We start from the raw sequence: 14,529 nt of genomic DNA, 5'->3' as shown, positions 1-14,529 counted from the left end.
TGTGGGAGCCTGGTGTCCCTCACGTCTTACCAGAGGCAGAGTTCCTGCCCCAGGGATGCTGCAGTTTGCGTGTATCTTCTGTCTGTACTATTTAGGGGGAAGTGTGGTGTGCTGATAGGAAGTGAATGAAATGTGCTTGCTAACTCTGCTTGGACCTGCAGTATATTTCAACTGTAACCTTCAATACCTCTTGCTATGCCCATCTCCTGTCTTTCTTTATCAGAGACTTTCAAGTTCACGTCAATTGAAGATGTAGGTGTTGGGCCTCAGGCAAATGTTCACTGGAGATTAGGAGGAGACTGTTACAAACGCAGTGTAACAGAAGTGCTTGCAAGACAGCAGCTTTTGAAAAACCTTTCCCAAGGCAGTTGCAGCAAATCTGGGGCACGCCATGCTTTCCGTCACTTGAGATTCCAGCTGCAAGGCATGTTGTTCTGTGTGAGTTTCTTTTGCATTTCACCCACTCAAGATGCCTGTCCTGCAACTGCTGGAGGCTTGAAGTGAATTAGGGACTGCATCCAAAAAACAGGTGTGTTTTGTGGGTGAAAGCCAGCGGAAGAAAATTCCTGTCCAGAAAGAGGATGCAAGAAGAGATGATCCCAGTGTGCCCTAGCCAGTGCCAGGACAGAGAGATGCAAAGAGGAAGGGAGGAATCATTTCCACTGGGTGCATCAAGATGCTGACCCAGATTCGTGGTGGTGGCTTTAACACAGAGCTGGCGGCACATGAGGGAGCTCAGCAGGAAGCAGCTTGTGCAGCACTGACATTTCATCCTATCCCGCACATGGGGAAAGGGCAGCCTCCAAGTTCCTGCAGCTTGCTGGCTGTGCTGGAAATTGCCTCCCCTTCCCCCACCCTCAAGATTAGGTAAAACTCAGTAGAAATGCTGAGTAGTGGGGATCTGGCTTAGAGTGTATCCCTTTTATCCACATCCTAATTAGTTGCTAAATGACCAGTAAGTGGTTGTTGCTTAATATTAGCTTTTCTGCATGATCGGTCATGTAAAATTATGAGTATTGTCTCATTCCCAATACAATTAATCAGTTAAATGAAATGTTGCTGATCAAGGACCTATACGATGCAGAATGTGGTCTGACCCAGAGCTTATTGAATAAAAGCTTTGTCTGACACGTGTTAGCCTCCTCTTTTTGCTTCTGTTACAGGACCACAGCGTCCTTTCATTTTCACTTTCCATAGGAGTTCCATTCTCAGATCTGCAGGAAGCACAAGAGAAAAGAGGAAGGCTGGACTTGCTGCTGAAGCAGAGGATTGAACTCACACACTCTGGGTCATATTGCTGGCTGTGCCCACTGACTGACGTGGATTTATGCTTGCCATTTTTGTCCCATTTTTTTCCCTCTAGAAAGCAGGAAGTATTGTAATAACTCATCAAAGCATTTGAGCACCTTAGCTATTTGATGCTCTGAGAGTGCTCTGAGAGTAACAGATGAAGTACAAAATGTGGTAGTGCCGTGCAGGCCTCAAACATTCCATGTCCCCTCCATCACACAGCAAAGCTGCTGGGAAGGTCTTGGTCGAAGCAGGATGGCAGTTTGGATTCTTGCTCCAAAACCTTTGCTTTGCTCCCCCAGAATTTGGGGAGAGACTGTCCTGCAGCTGCTCTTCACACAGCCTCTCTTGCGTCTGTGGCTCTGACTGCACATGTCCATGGGACAGCAATTGTTTGGTTCTCTATTATTGTGTTTTGTTTTTTTTTAGTTTTAAGTTCTGATGAGTATGGGAGTAAATCTGATGATTGGCCAAGATTTTAGAATTCGATTACAGCTGCATTTCACTGATGTGCACTAAGCGAGATATATTTGATGGAGAATCTAACATTTTATGTAAGTGACTAACACTGGGTAGCCAGGTTGTAGCAGCAAGAATCACTACAGCAGTCATGGGGAGGCATCTCACTGTAGGAGTGTTTGATCCCTCAGTTTTTAATGACTCACAGCTCATTGGACAGAGGGCTGTGGTCAGGAGGACCTCTGAGCATTGTCTGATGCTGCGTTACCACTTCTCACCCTTCTCCTGCCCAGCTGCATATCTGCCCAAGCACCGAAACATCACCACTACTCTGGATCGGACGAATGAGTCGTGGTTGATTGTGTCCTCAGTGAAAAACTGTCAGGACGTGTAGTTATCCTTGAGGTTTGCTGGAAGTTTTTTAAAGCTGCCATGGCCCATGGATGACCATGGGGCTTCACCTGGTGGCCACAGCTATGAGGTCATGCAAGATGGAGTTCATCACCTCAAGCCTCAGAGGGCAGCCATGTCTGCAGCTTGGGCTGTTTCCTTTAATTTTCCTACTTGCTGCTTCTTCAGTCTGATCTTCCTCTGACCCTTGTAGGACAATAAATGCCAGCTGAGGCGTATCTAATTCTTCCCTGTCTTCCTCAGCCTGTACTTCTTTCCTTATCTGAGCACCCAGAAATAACCTCTGCCTCTTCTCCTTTTCAAACGCTGTTCATGCAAGATTGACCTCATAGTACACACATACAAGAGTAAAGCACTTAGCTCAAGTTTTGTCCATAGACAAAAAGAATTGAACTGCAACAAGCAGGGGTTTTCCAGAGGTGGGATTCATCTTCAGCTAGTGGGGATTTTCCAAGAGACATGATCCAAAGCAGAAGCCGTGTGGATGTTTTACAGCATCTCTTTGGTTAGGTTGTATTGCATCAGAAGGCATTCCAGGAAAAGTGTTTTGGATTTAGAGGTGCATAATTGCATAAAGCCATGACCAAGGAGGATGGTTTTTCTTTTTCTCTCCTCTGCAGTGGATTTTTTTTTTTTTTTTTTTTTTTTTTTGATTGCTTTCTTATTCAGTTGTGTTTATTATTGCTGGATGTGAGCATGAAGAAGGAGACTGAAGTACTGGTATGAAAATACCTAGTGTAAAAGCAGAGATCAAGCTATGGAGGAAAAGGAAAAGGCACAGGCCAGATCCTCACTGGGAGATAAATGTATGCAGAGCCTCTGACTGCAAATGCAGCCATTCCCTGCAAAGCTGAACCCTTCTGAGGCAAACATTCAGGCCAGGGCAGCTCAGACTGGTACATCCCATGACTGTGAATGCATCGGGGAGGTGCTGCGGGAGCGGCAGGGCTTTTGCTCCAGTCAGTGCTCTGAGCACACAGCAGATGATATTGCAAGAGCCTCCCTGATGCAAGCACTGCACTCTTCTTGCACGTCTGGTGCATGAGGTATGAGGAAACACAGGGAAAATTCTTGTGCTTTGTAGGCAGCTTTACTTGTATCATCCAAATAAACACGAACTGCAGTGGTGCTTGTAGATAAAATTCTCCCCCAGGAATGATTGGGAGCCCTTGCCACACTCCTTGTGTCCACAACAGCTGAAAACTTAAATGGGACAGATGTGCCCTGTGGACATCACACTAGGTCTTTGCACAGCAGGGAGCTCTGCCCTCTAAGCCTAAAATGTCCCCACACTGACCAGCTGTATGCAGGAGGTGGTGGGAGGTCTGGAGGAGTGAAAAGGTTGTTCCTTTTGAGCTGTAAGCACTTAAGAAAACTTTATAATTAGCAAAAGAACAAAACCTCAGCTATGTACCCTGCTAGTTTGTGTGTGTCCATGCATGTTTGCATCTGCATACAAAAAGACATTTTAAAAGGCTGTCCAGTTGTCTCCCATTGTCATTTCTTGTTCATTCAGAAGAGCACTGTTGTTTCTGGTGCATCAGTAAGTGATAATGCAGATCACATCTGAGGGCTCACAGAAGTGTTTCTAGAAAGTCAGAGTTGTAGCCAACATTTTGACATAGTGATCTCCCAGCATGATGCTTGTGCATGGTCCATGGAAGTGATGTGTCTGGGGAGGGGGAAATACCATCCTGGGGCCACCAACACCCAGTGAACATCAATGCCCTGAGGATAACAGATGAGTTTAGCAGTGTCAGAGCTACTTGCTTCTCTGAGGCAACAAAACAGATGAGCATTTGGTCCATCAGAAATGTGGAGCTTATGTGGAGCAGGGCCTTGATCAGTAGGTTGTTACTACGGGGTCTAGTAGGAATGGCCAAGCACATGCCCTTCTCTGGGACTGGTAAAGGGGTTCTCGATACCTTCTGCCATCCCTTTGTAAGGAAGAGCATGAACCATAAGCAGACAGAATGCTCTTGGTGTCACTGAAGCTGCTCTGACACACATGACAGCAGACATTGGCCTCATTGTTACCATGGGCCTCAGTTACTCATTTTTTCAGTTTTCCACTCAGCATTACTCATACTAGTTTTTCAAATGGACTGTCTGGTGACTAAATCTGGGTTGATTGAGTCTCACATAGTTCTTTATATCTTATGCTAACATGTGTTGCTATTATTTTCAATTTCCTGATTTATGAAAAGTATATATGTCAGAGGAGAATAAGTATTTTACTATATATAGCAACGTCCCCTTGTAATATCAAAGCAACTTTGAGGCAGCCAATGCTAACTGTTCTGCATGCAGCTATGTTGTATTGGATTCAGTGCTCCAGGGCTCTGTGCAGAATGACGTACCAATGGAACCGGGAGGCAAAAAAGCTTTTAAATGCACTGGAAAATTTAGCTTCCATTGTGCGTGTAGGCAGGAGCAGTCTGACACATTTGGTAACAGTTTCCCACATCTATCCCAAGCAATAATACCCTGGTCTTCCTACTTTATGGAGGGTGTGCAGTACTGTAAGGATGTCACATTACTGATGGGTTATTGTGCTCCTTCAACTGCATAGAACCTGGAATACAAGTGTCTGGCTTGAAAGCCTTTTTGATAACTGCTGTCTGTTGTCTGTTTGGCTCTGAGATCCTGAACATCTGGAAAACATTGTTCATAAGCACAGGAAATAAAATGAGTGGGTCCTTTGTTTTTTTAATCAACCAAGAGGTATCTTCAGAGAAACCTGAAAATAAACAGGCTGATTTGGTCAAGCAGATTTGACTCAAAAGGTTTAGTGGCTGGTATCCTGCCTGTGAATTCCAATTTCTGCATAGTTTGTTCTCTGATCTTCTCTCAAAGGAGCTGGCTAGGGGGATTATGGAGCTGTGGTACTGCACAACTGAGGAAGGTGTTCTGCAGCCCTAGGGATCTTGTTCTTCAAATCGCCTGAGATGGTTGAGACAGCTCCTTTCCGTAGGATAAGGCTGTGCTCTCTAATATCCACCTGACTGCTGTTAAACTGTGACAGCGTGAAACCCCTGGGTACATGTACTACCTTCTCCTATTGCTTGTATTTCAGCAAAACCACTCTTCCCCCTGGCAATGGTTGCATCTAATTATCTTAGAAAAGAAAATTCTGTCTGGGTCTCTGCAGGGTGTGAACTGTGTGAGAGTTGGATGATAGTCACTGAAAGAATTCAGTTCAGCAGGCTTGAGTGGTGGGCCCAAGAGAACCTCGTGAGGGTCAACAAATCCAAGTGCAAGGTCTTGCACCTGAGTCGTGGCAATCCTCACTATCATTACAACTTGAGGGATGTAAGGATGGAGCACTGCCCTGCTGAAAAAGGCTTGGAGGTATAGGCGAGCTGGACATGAGCCAGCAGTGTGCCCTCACAGCACAGAAAGCCAACTGTATCCTGGGCTGTATCGAAAGAAGTGTGGCCAGGAGGTGATCCTGCCCCTCTATTTTGTTCTGGTGAGACCTCACCTGGAGTATTCCAGATGTGGAATCCTCAGTACAGGAGTGACATGGACCTGTTGGATTGTGTCCAGAAGAAGGCTTATAAAAAAGACCCAAGGAAAGGAACACCTCCCCTCTGAGGACAGGCTGAGAGAGTTGGGTCTGTTCAGCCTGAAGAAGAGAAGGCTCCAGGAGACCTGAGAGCAGCCCTTCAGTATCTAAAGGGAGGCTGTAAGAAAGAAGGAGACAGACTCTTTAGCAGGGTCTGTTGTGACAGGACAAGAGGAAATGGTTTCAAACTTTTTAGTTTAGAGATTTAGATTGGATACAAAGAAGAAGGTTTTTACACTAAGGGTGGTAAGGCACTGGCACAGGTTGCCCAGACAGGTAGTGGATGCTCCATCCCTGGAGACATCCAACGTCAGGCTGGATGGGGCTCTGAGCAACCTGGTCTGCTGTAGATGTCCCTGTTCATTGCAGGGGAGTTTGACTGGGTGGCCTTTAAAAGTTCCTTTCAACTCAAAAGATTCTATGGTTCTTTCTTTCTTTCTTTCTTTTTTTTTTTTTTTGGTGCTTCACCGCCTTTCCAGCTCAATTACCACCTGTGTCAGTTTGGATAGAAATCCAAACTGTGTGTGAAATCCAAAAATGTGTGTAAAGCTCATGAATCACCTCTTATTTCTGTAGTTTGATAACAAATGTTCTTCCTTTAAAGTGTTCCCTGTATTACAAATATTTGACCATGACTGGGCAGCTCTGGCCACTGCTATAGTGAATGACTACAAGTTGTGCAATGTTGTCCCTTGTTGAAGATGAGTGAGCTCATAACTGGAAATCAGAACGTGACTCTTCTCACTGGCATTTTTCATCAGCAGAGGAATAAAGTCACTGGTGCATAGGAAGGCTCCCATAAAATGAGAAAGATCAAAACGGAAGATTAGGAGCAGTTCCCTGAAACTGAGTAGGATTATCACAGCCCTTTCTCCTCAGGTAACTAACAAGTGAATTGGAGAAATTACATCACGGGGTTCTGATGGTGCCTCTCAGTGTGAGGGAGTATCCCAGAAAGTGCAGGAGGCAGCAAATGTAGAAGTGCTAATGCTGTTTTACACATGACATAATTAACACATGCAAACACCTCTCAGAGAGAGCCCTGAGGTCAAGAGGCATGCAGGAATAAAAGACTGAATGAAACAATTACAGGGCTAATGAGACTGCTCATAACTAGTATGTTAGAAAGCACTCAGAGCACCAACAATTCTCACCTCTGGGAACATTTAGCAGTGTTTGAACAATGTCATTGTTCCTCAGTTGTGCATCGAGAGGTTCACGAATATCAAAACTCTTGAAAGTGAACAGATTCAGCAAAAAATTCAGATTAAGTGGATCACAGGAATAACCCACAGCAGCAATTTGTTTGTGTAACATGGAGGGAATCACGGAAAGCTTGTTGTGTGTGTAAATATACATATGCACGCTATGTAAATTGAAACTATTTAGTATGCATAGTTGGTCTGACCTCAGTAGGCTTTGTGGATGGAAAATCTGAAGGCATGACACTTTCAAGGAGAAAAGTTGCATTTATCACCTTTTTGCTTGCAGGCTCCATTTTACGCACTGACCTCAGCAAATGTAGCAATGAAGGCAGCAATATTGAGAAGAAGTATCAAAACACTGCCTCCCAACTGCTTACCTATGCATGTTCCCAAATCCTGCACTGAGCTAGGTTTGAATTTTGCAAATCTTTTCCTTTATAATGGGCTGAACAAGCAGTCGTGTAAAAACAACCTCCTTTCCCCTTTCTCTCCCTGCTTGTTCACTGAATCTGCCCTGTTTAAAATCCTCACACCAAAGTTTGGAGGTCGAACTAAAATCTCCAAGCTCTGTTCAGTTTCCCTGGAACATGTTGCTGAAGTTGTGAGTCCCGGGGTCTGAGCAGTGCCTCGCAGTCCTGACCATTCCCTGCTGCAGGAAGATGTTCCAGCCCAGATGACCAAATGCTTGGAAGCCCCCATTGCTCCGCTGAGCTTGAGCTGAAGTTTTATTTAGGCAGTTTGCCAGAAGAATGTTAGTCATGAATGAAGTATCCATAAGATCACACAACTGTCTTCCTAAGCTTTTACTTAATCTATTTTGAAAGGATGTGAAATTTTATAGTACAATGCAGTCTTTTGAGAAGTGCTGTGAATGGGGGATGAGTGTGCTGTACTTGGAGCAGATGAAAAGACCTGTTGTTTATCGGTCCGTCACGCCAGTTGCATACATCCTTCACCTGATGAAGCAATTCCTTATTTCTGCATCAAACACTAATGGTTTGTGTGCACTCTGTGTTTAATGCAGAAGACGTTGCTCATTCCTGTGGCATTTACAATTAGTGCTAATCGCAGGCAGTGCAGTCAGACAAATATGTGGTATCTAAATGAAAAGCTGAAAGGGTGTTGATTGTGTTAAACCTTTAGGCCCACAAGATCTCAGGATGAGCCCTGTGCTGATCTCTTCATGATTCTGAGGAGTGATTTGCCGGCTGCAAGCAGTGTGGTGCCATGGGGCAGCTGGGACCCAAGGTCCCCATGCTTGTTTCTTACCAGGGGTGAGGGCTGAGCCCATGTCTCACATTGCCAAGGGCACGCTGTAGTGTCCCAGCTCCACCATGTTGCATAGCTGGGATCCAAGGGCTGGAGGGGCCCATCAATGGGCAAGACTGAGGTTCTTGGTCCTCACATTTTGATACGCCACTGAGGGCAGAGAGAAGCAGAGCTTGGGTTGTGCTAGGGATAGAAATGTATTCCTTTGGCAGAGCGAGCTTTGGTGATTCATTATTGGAGCCTCTGTGGATCTGAAACAATTTTTCTGCACATTTCTCAATCCCTGTTCTGCTCATCCTGCAGATAACCAGGTGACAGGCAAATACTCTTCTGAGAAAAGAAGATGTTAGAAGTGAGCAACAGCATCGTAGCAGCAGCCAACAGAGCTGCTGCAGATAAGGGCTTGTGAGAATTTCTATTACTCTGTTGTTTGAGTGCTTAAGGTTCAGCCATTAAAATTAGTTTGGAGCTAAAAACTGACATGGAGTTACTCATCTGAGCAATGCTGGACACACTCAGAGTACACTTTTTCAAGCATAGGTCCCGGTCCCCATTCTTGGCAAAATTTGTTGTAAATAGATTTCTCCACACCTGTTAGCACAAACTATGTGTGCATTTTAGAAGTATGGAGCACAGAGAGAAATTATTGAGGTGTGTATCCAGAGGGTTCTGTGTCCTCAAAATGGAAAAGCTGCAATATGACAGAGCACAAAATATAGCCTAGAGCTTCTCCCCGTACGCCAGTGAGAATGATTCTGGACATGAGGCTTGTCTGAGTTGTGACATTTGCTAGCCCATGTTTGGTCATGATGCCAGAAAGAAACTTCGTTGTTTTCTTTTTTTAAGGTTGTTTTCTTTTTTAATGTAATACGAAGCATCAAACCATACTTTAAAGTACTTTATATTTTTATTTTTGGAACTCATGTAGTCTGTGATCTGTGCCTCTAAGTGGGTAATAAAAGTCCAGTTCCCAACTCCTGCACTGCAGCAGCCCCTGGGCAGTGCTGCTGGATGCTGGCCATGATGCAAGGCTGCTCATGTCGGCAGAGAAATATATCTTCAGTAATGTCATGGGGAAGGTCTGTCGGGAGTGCTCCTTCCTGACGTGGTCATTCTGCTCGGAGGAAGTAAAGAAATAGAGAAGATAAATCTCCCTGAACATGTGTTGTGCCTGCACAGGCACGCAGCGTTCCAGTGGCTGCTGTTGTCTATGTATACGTCTACTGCAATGCTGCTGGAAACATCTCTTAGTGATTTTCTGTGGTGTTTCCAAAACACGTGCATGCCTGACAGCTGGGTATTGAGTGGATTTCCCCCGGCCAAGAGGTGAAGCAGAATGGGACCGCGATGTGTAAAGGAACCAGGATTTCTTCCATGAGATGAGGGGTGTAATCCCCCCTGTGGCGAGGGAGGGGGCCAAAAGGGACCGGGGAGATGCTGAGTTTTGTCTCCCAGGATGAGTAGACCCGTGTCTGCCACCCCACCTGAGAGCTGGAGTCCAGAGCCTCCTTATGGCTCCAGAAGGGCTTTGTGACCATGACTTAATTACCACTCGTCAAGGAAGAATCTCTCCCTCACAATGACATCATCGCTTTTTATTTTTACACTCCTTCGATTAAAGAAGTGAGTAACGACTCGCTCTGTTGACTTTGGCATCTCCTGGCTGATCCCCTCCAATAAGGCGGTCGGGGGCCCGCGGGTGACTCAGCGCTGCTATGGGGGCAGCCTGCTGGGTGCCTCATCCAGATGGCATGGCTGCATGGGAAGAAAGGGGGCCAGGGCCTGAGTGGAAGTTGCCTGACAGAAACCAGAGCGGGGCCACGTGCGACAGGGAGTGACAGTGCTCACTGGGCTATCTGATGGAAAAGGAGCGGTTATTTGCTTTTTCCTTGGCCAGATCAGATTAGTCGTGATTGAAAACTACTTTAATCAGACTAATAGTAAACATACTTGCTGCACTAGAAAAAAATCCTTTCCGTTTTTGATGAAATTCACTTGACTTTCCCGATGCGAGCGTGAGCGATGGGCACGGGGCAGGAACATTTGCACAGCCCCGTGTCCTGGTGTGGAGGTGATTGTTTTACTTGAGTTCTCCATAGAAACCCTTCTCTCCAGCTAGGTTACAGCTACTTACACTGGCTTCTGCCATGTTTTAAGCCTGAGTCACAACCTCATATATAACATACACAGTCCTGCAAGTTTACCGTATCGTTATTATTAGATCTCTGTAATTAATGGCCTTTTATTGGAAGAGAGAGGGGGGAAGCAGTGTTCTCAAAGCATGTTTATAAAAGTGAAATTTAGCAGGGCTTTAGGAAGATCAGCAGGATTAAGAAACGGTGAGAAGATGCAGGTGCTATTTATTCCATCAGCCCCAGCATTTTGATTCTGCTGCAGGATTTGCATAGAACTGAAATTCTGATGTGTCTTGACACGCTCCTACTGGTTTGATGCTGGGGCTGGAGGCATTTGCTTTGGGTTCTTCCTTCTGGATCTGCTCCCGACCCTTTTATGTCCTAAACCTCCTGTTATTGAATCCCCTGAGATCCCTAAGCTACCACACTGCCCTTCGGATCTTGCTCAGACTGCCACTGGAGTCTGTAGAGCTACTGCTGGTGCAGTTTTGTCCTGGTGGGTGGCATGGGATACAATGGTTTTGCTGCTGAGGATGGATACTACCACTGTTTTTGTCTTCAGTGGCTCTTTCCAGCCAAAGCTGAAAAGGTGGCTCATGCATCAGAGACCACTTGGGAAAGCAGAGGCCACTGCATTGAAGTGACAGAACAACATGGTGTTGCACAGGAATAACAGTACTGACAGCAGTTCTACACCTCCCTGCACACCACATGCATGTCCATTCAGGTGCTGCTTTGAGAATGAAAAGGGGGCTGCAAATAGAGCTTGTCCATCCTGTTTCCCGTTTTGCGGCTTGCTGCTGAACAGAGAAATGGGTTAAATTAGCCCAGATCACCAGCAGACACTGGAGTGAAGCTACAGCTGTGCTTCTTGAGATGACCACAGGCAGAGCCAAGCCATGTAACCCAAAACTATGGCACAAATGTCTCACCAGGGGATCTCCCTCCAATACAACGCACCTGCTATAGCAAAGTGCTTCTAGGATCTGGAGCCAGGGCAACTACTTGCTGGTAGGGATTTTATAGTCAGCTAAGCAGCAGTCATGTGGCTGCCTAATGAGAGTAGTATTTCTTGTAAACTCATTAGAAGCCAGGAGGGCTACAGGAATTGGACTGGAGTGAGAAATAGAACTGGTCAACTGTTGGCTGCGTGCCGAATTGCTTTCAGCGCGTAGCAGGCAGAAAAATGATTGTTGGTCCAAGCAATGAAACAATCTCTCAAGGAGGTGTCTGAGTAGATAGTAGGTGTGGTGATAATCCTCAGTGGGCTGGGGAAACAAGCCCATAGTTTGTAATCTCTGCTGCTGACATCTGTTTTGTGAGTCCCTCCACTGTGGTTTCACAATCCATCAGCATGGAATCATCAGTGTGGGAAAACAAAAGTTGTAAGAAACATCTAGGACATTAATATTAACCATAAATGAACTTGGTTTTATTTTTTTGTGACTTGCTATAAAAGACAAGGGCTCCGAGATTTTCTATTAGCAACAGTCAGTCTAATTCAAATGTGGGCTATCTACATTCTACGTAAGTGTGGGCATTTTGTATGAAATCTGTACTTCTGGCCAAGTAGTTTGCTGTACTCAGAAACAGACATAGAGGAGCCAGCTTCCTCATCTCTCTAGATTGCATTTGGTTGTTTCACTTGTACCAAGAGCAGCAGAAATCCCTTAGGACGTCAGTCCTATGAGTCAAGGGAGCAGGTTTTGCCTTAAAAGATTTAACAGGCATTGGTTATACTGATTAGCTGTTGGCCTTGCCTAAGAATCATCTTCTTGAGAAAGTCAAAGTACTATTTTCCCTTTTAGCTCACCACTTGGCTTTGTTATCTGAATGTCTTGCACTAGTGTATTTGGTAAGAGCATGGGCACTTCCCTGCATGCTTGAAGTTTGGTGGTAATGCAAACATGCACACCCAGTGGAGAGCCAAACTGATCTTTAGCTTTCTCTTAACATGTTAAACCTCAGTGTCCTTCCTCAAACTCCTGGTGGCTTTCATATGTTCACCTCCCGAAGGACTAGGGGACACTTGAACCACAATGGGGACATCGCTGTTCCTCTTCAAGCAACACTGTCTGTAGAGGCTCCGCAACGCTGGTGCAGCTCATCAAGCTGGAAGCTCACCGCTGATTCCAGCTTGATGAGCTCTCAACGAAAGAACTTGGGATGAGCAACCTGTGGGCTGCTGTCCCCTGCCTAGTGTCACCTTGTGTCACCTGCAGAGACCAGCAGGGGCACACCACTAGCACCATTGAAGATGAGGAAAATTAAAGGCATATACAGGTGCGTTGTGAGACCAGCTGGCAGCTGTGGGAGTAGAGGGAGGTGAGGGTGGTTTTTGGGTGGGGGAGTGGCTCTATGAAGGCAGGAGATGCTCTTGGCTATCATCCCATTTAAAGGGGAAATCTTTTAGATGAAAGCTGAACAAGCCGGTATGGGGCTCAACTGCCTGTGGTACAACAGATTGGCAAGGAAAGATCTCTCTTGTTAAACTGGTTCGTCATATCAGTGTAAGGAAGATGGTGAGCCTAATTATTGCTCAAAGCCTCAGGGAGCAGGGGAAGATGGCAAACAACTTGTTCTATGACCCAGAGCACTTTGCTTGTTGACTAATGCTATCAAAATTTGGAACCCATTAATGTGAATTCTACTTTTGCCATTGCCTGATATTGGCTGTGCAGGGGTGAATGCTGGTGGCTCGCTTATAGTCCCATACAGGGCAGGAGCCCTGGGTGAGGGGCTGAGGCCGAGCGGTGCTACATCAGGGTAAAGCAAGCCGGGGCTCGCACTGAGGTAGGCGGGAGCAGAACAAGGCCAACTGCCTGTCTCAGTCAGTGTGACAGAAATAGAGTTGATCTCAATAAGATCCCAGCTCTTTCTTCCTGCTATGTTCTCACTTCCAATTTTAGGGTTGCTGTAACCAAACTGAGGAAGAGGTGGTTTATCCTATGGAAGGGATGTGCCTGAAGCCCAGGTGGGAGGAGAGGGGTTGCTTGAAAATGAGCATAACTCAACAATCTGCAGTGCAGGGGGGGCCCATGCAGCTCAGGAGCTGTTCCCATCACAGCAGCCATGCATGAGGCAAGTGAACGAAACAAGGATCAGCTCCCTCTATGTCTAATAGCTGCTTGTAGCAGAGGAGGCTGGGCTCGGCCACTTGGTCTGGCTGAGCAAACATCTCCAGGCCCACAGGCCTGCACATCCCCGAGAATGTTAAAGTGCTCGCTGTGTGCAGAGCTTCCCCTGCCTGCTGCCAAGGAATACTGATGCTCTTTTTGACAGAGGTGAGATGCTGACAGCTCCATCTAGCACAGATGGAAACAGGGTGGAAACTGGCCCTGAAAGCTAGTAGACAAGCAGCAGCTTACCATACAAAGCCTCCACCATCAACAAATAGGTTAGGATGTTCTCTTAGGACAAACATTCAGAGTGACTTTGTGATGGTTCTATTAGTTTCCCCTGCAGCACCAGCGAGCATAGGAGTACAGCAGGGCTGGTGGATGTGTTTCACTTTACAGCCTCGGTCTTGCAGGACTGGGAGCCTATGCATGAACCATGGCATGCACAGCCCTGAGGTCAGATGCTGCTTGCTTTTGGGCAAAGGAACAAAGCTATGGCTTCCCCATAGGAATGGTGCTTGCAGTGAGGGGTTGGGTTTGCCCAGTCTGTACCTGCAGTATTTCTCACTGGGAGCCTGGTGGGCTCTCCAAAGCACTGTCCTGTGCTGCTAGACATGCCTCTCATGCATGTCTCTCTGCAGATCCCAGGCCAGCACGGTTGGATATTTGCTTCTGGGAAGGACACCGTGTGAAAGCAGGGTTTGCTCTTAGGGGATCAATAGGCTCTCTGGGCACAGGGTAGAGTGGATCTCACCCGGCTGAATGCCAATAACGGTGGCCTCCTCTCTCAGGGCTGCTGTTATCCATGCTGTTGCCTTCCAATAGGGCTGATTTAAGTAATTCATCTTCCTGATCTCTTTTTCAAGATAGGAGGACCAGTCTTTATCACCCCAAACTATGAAGCACTGCTGTGACAGTGACTTCTACTGGGGTCTCTTCAAGCCTCTGGCTCACCAGCTCAGTTCCCCACCATGGGGCCCTTCCTTTGGCTGCACCAACGATGGGCAGAGTGAGGAATCTCACCCAGACCCTAGGAAATGGAACTACAGTCATATCTGAGCTGAGCATGGCTT

The sequence above is a fragment of the Centrocercus urophasianus genome, unplaced genomic scaffold, assembly GCF_019232065.1.
Source record: "Centrocercus urophasianus isolate 14NV4802_14NV808 unplaced genomic scaffold, USGS_Curo_1.0 seq_10, whole genome shotgun sequence".
NCBI classification, from domain to species: Eukaryota; Metazoa; Chordata; class Aves; order Galliformes; family Phasianidae; genus Centrocercus; species Centrocercus urophasianus.
This window is presented reverse-complemented; position numbering follows the sequence as displayed.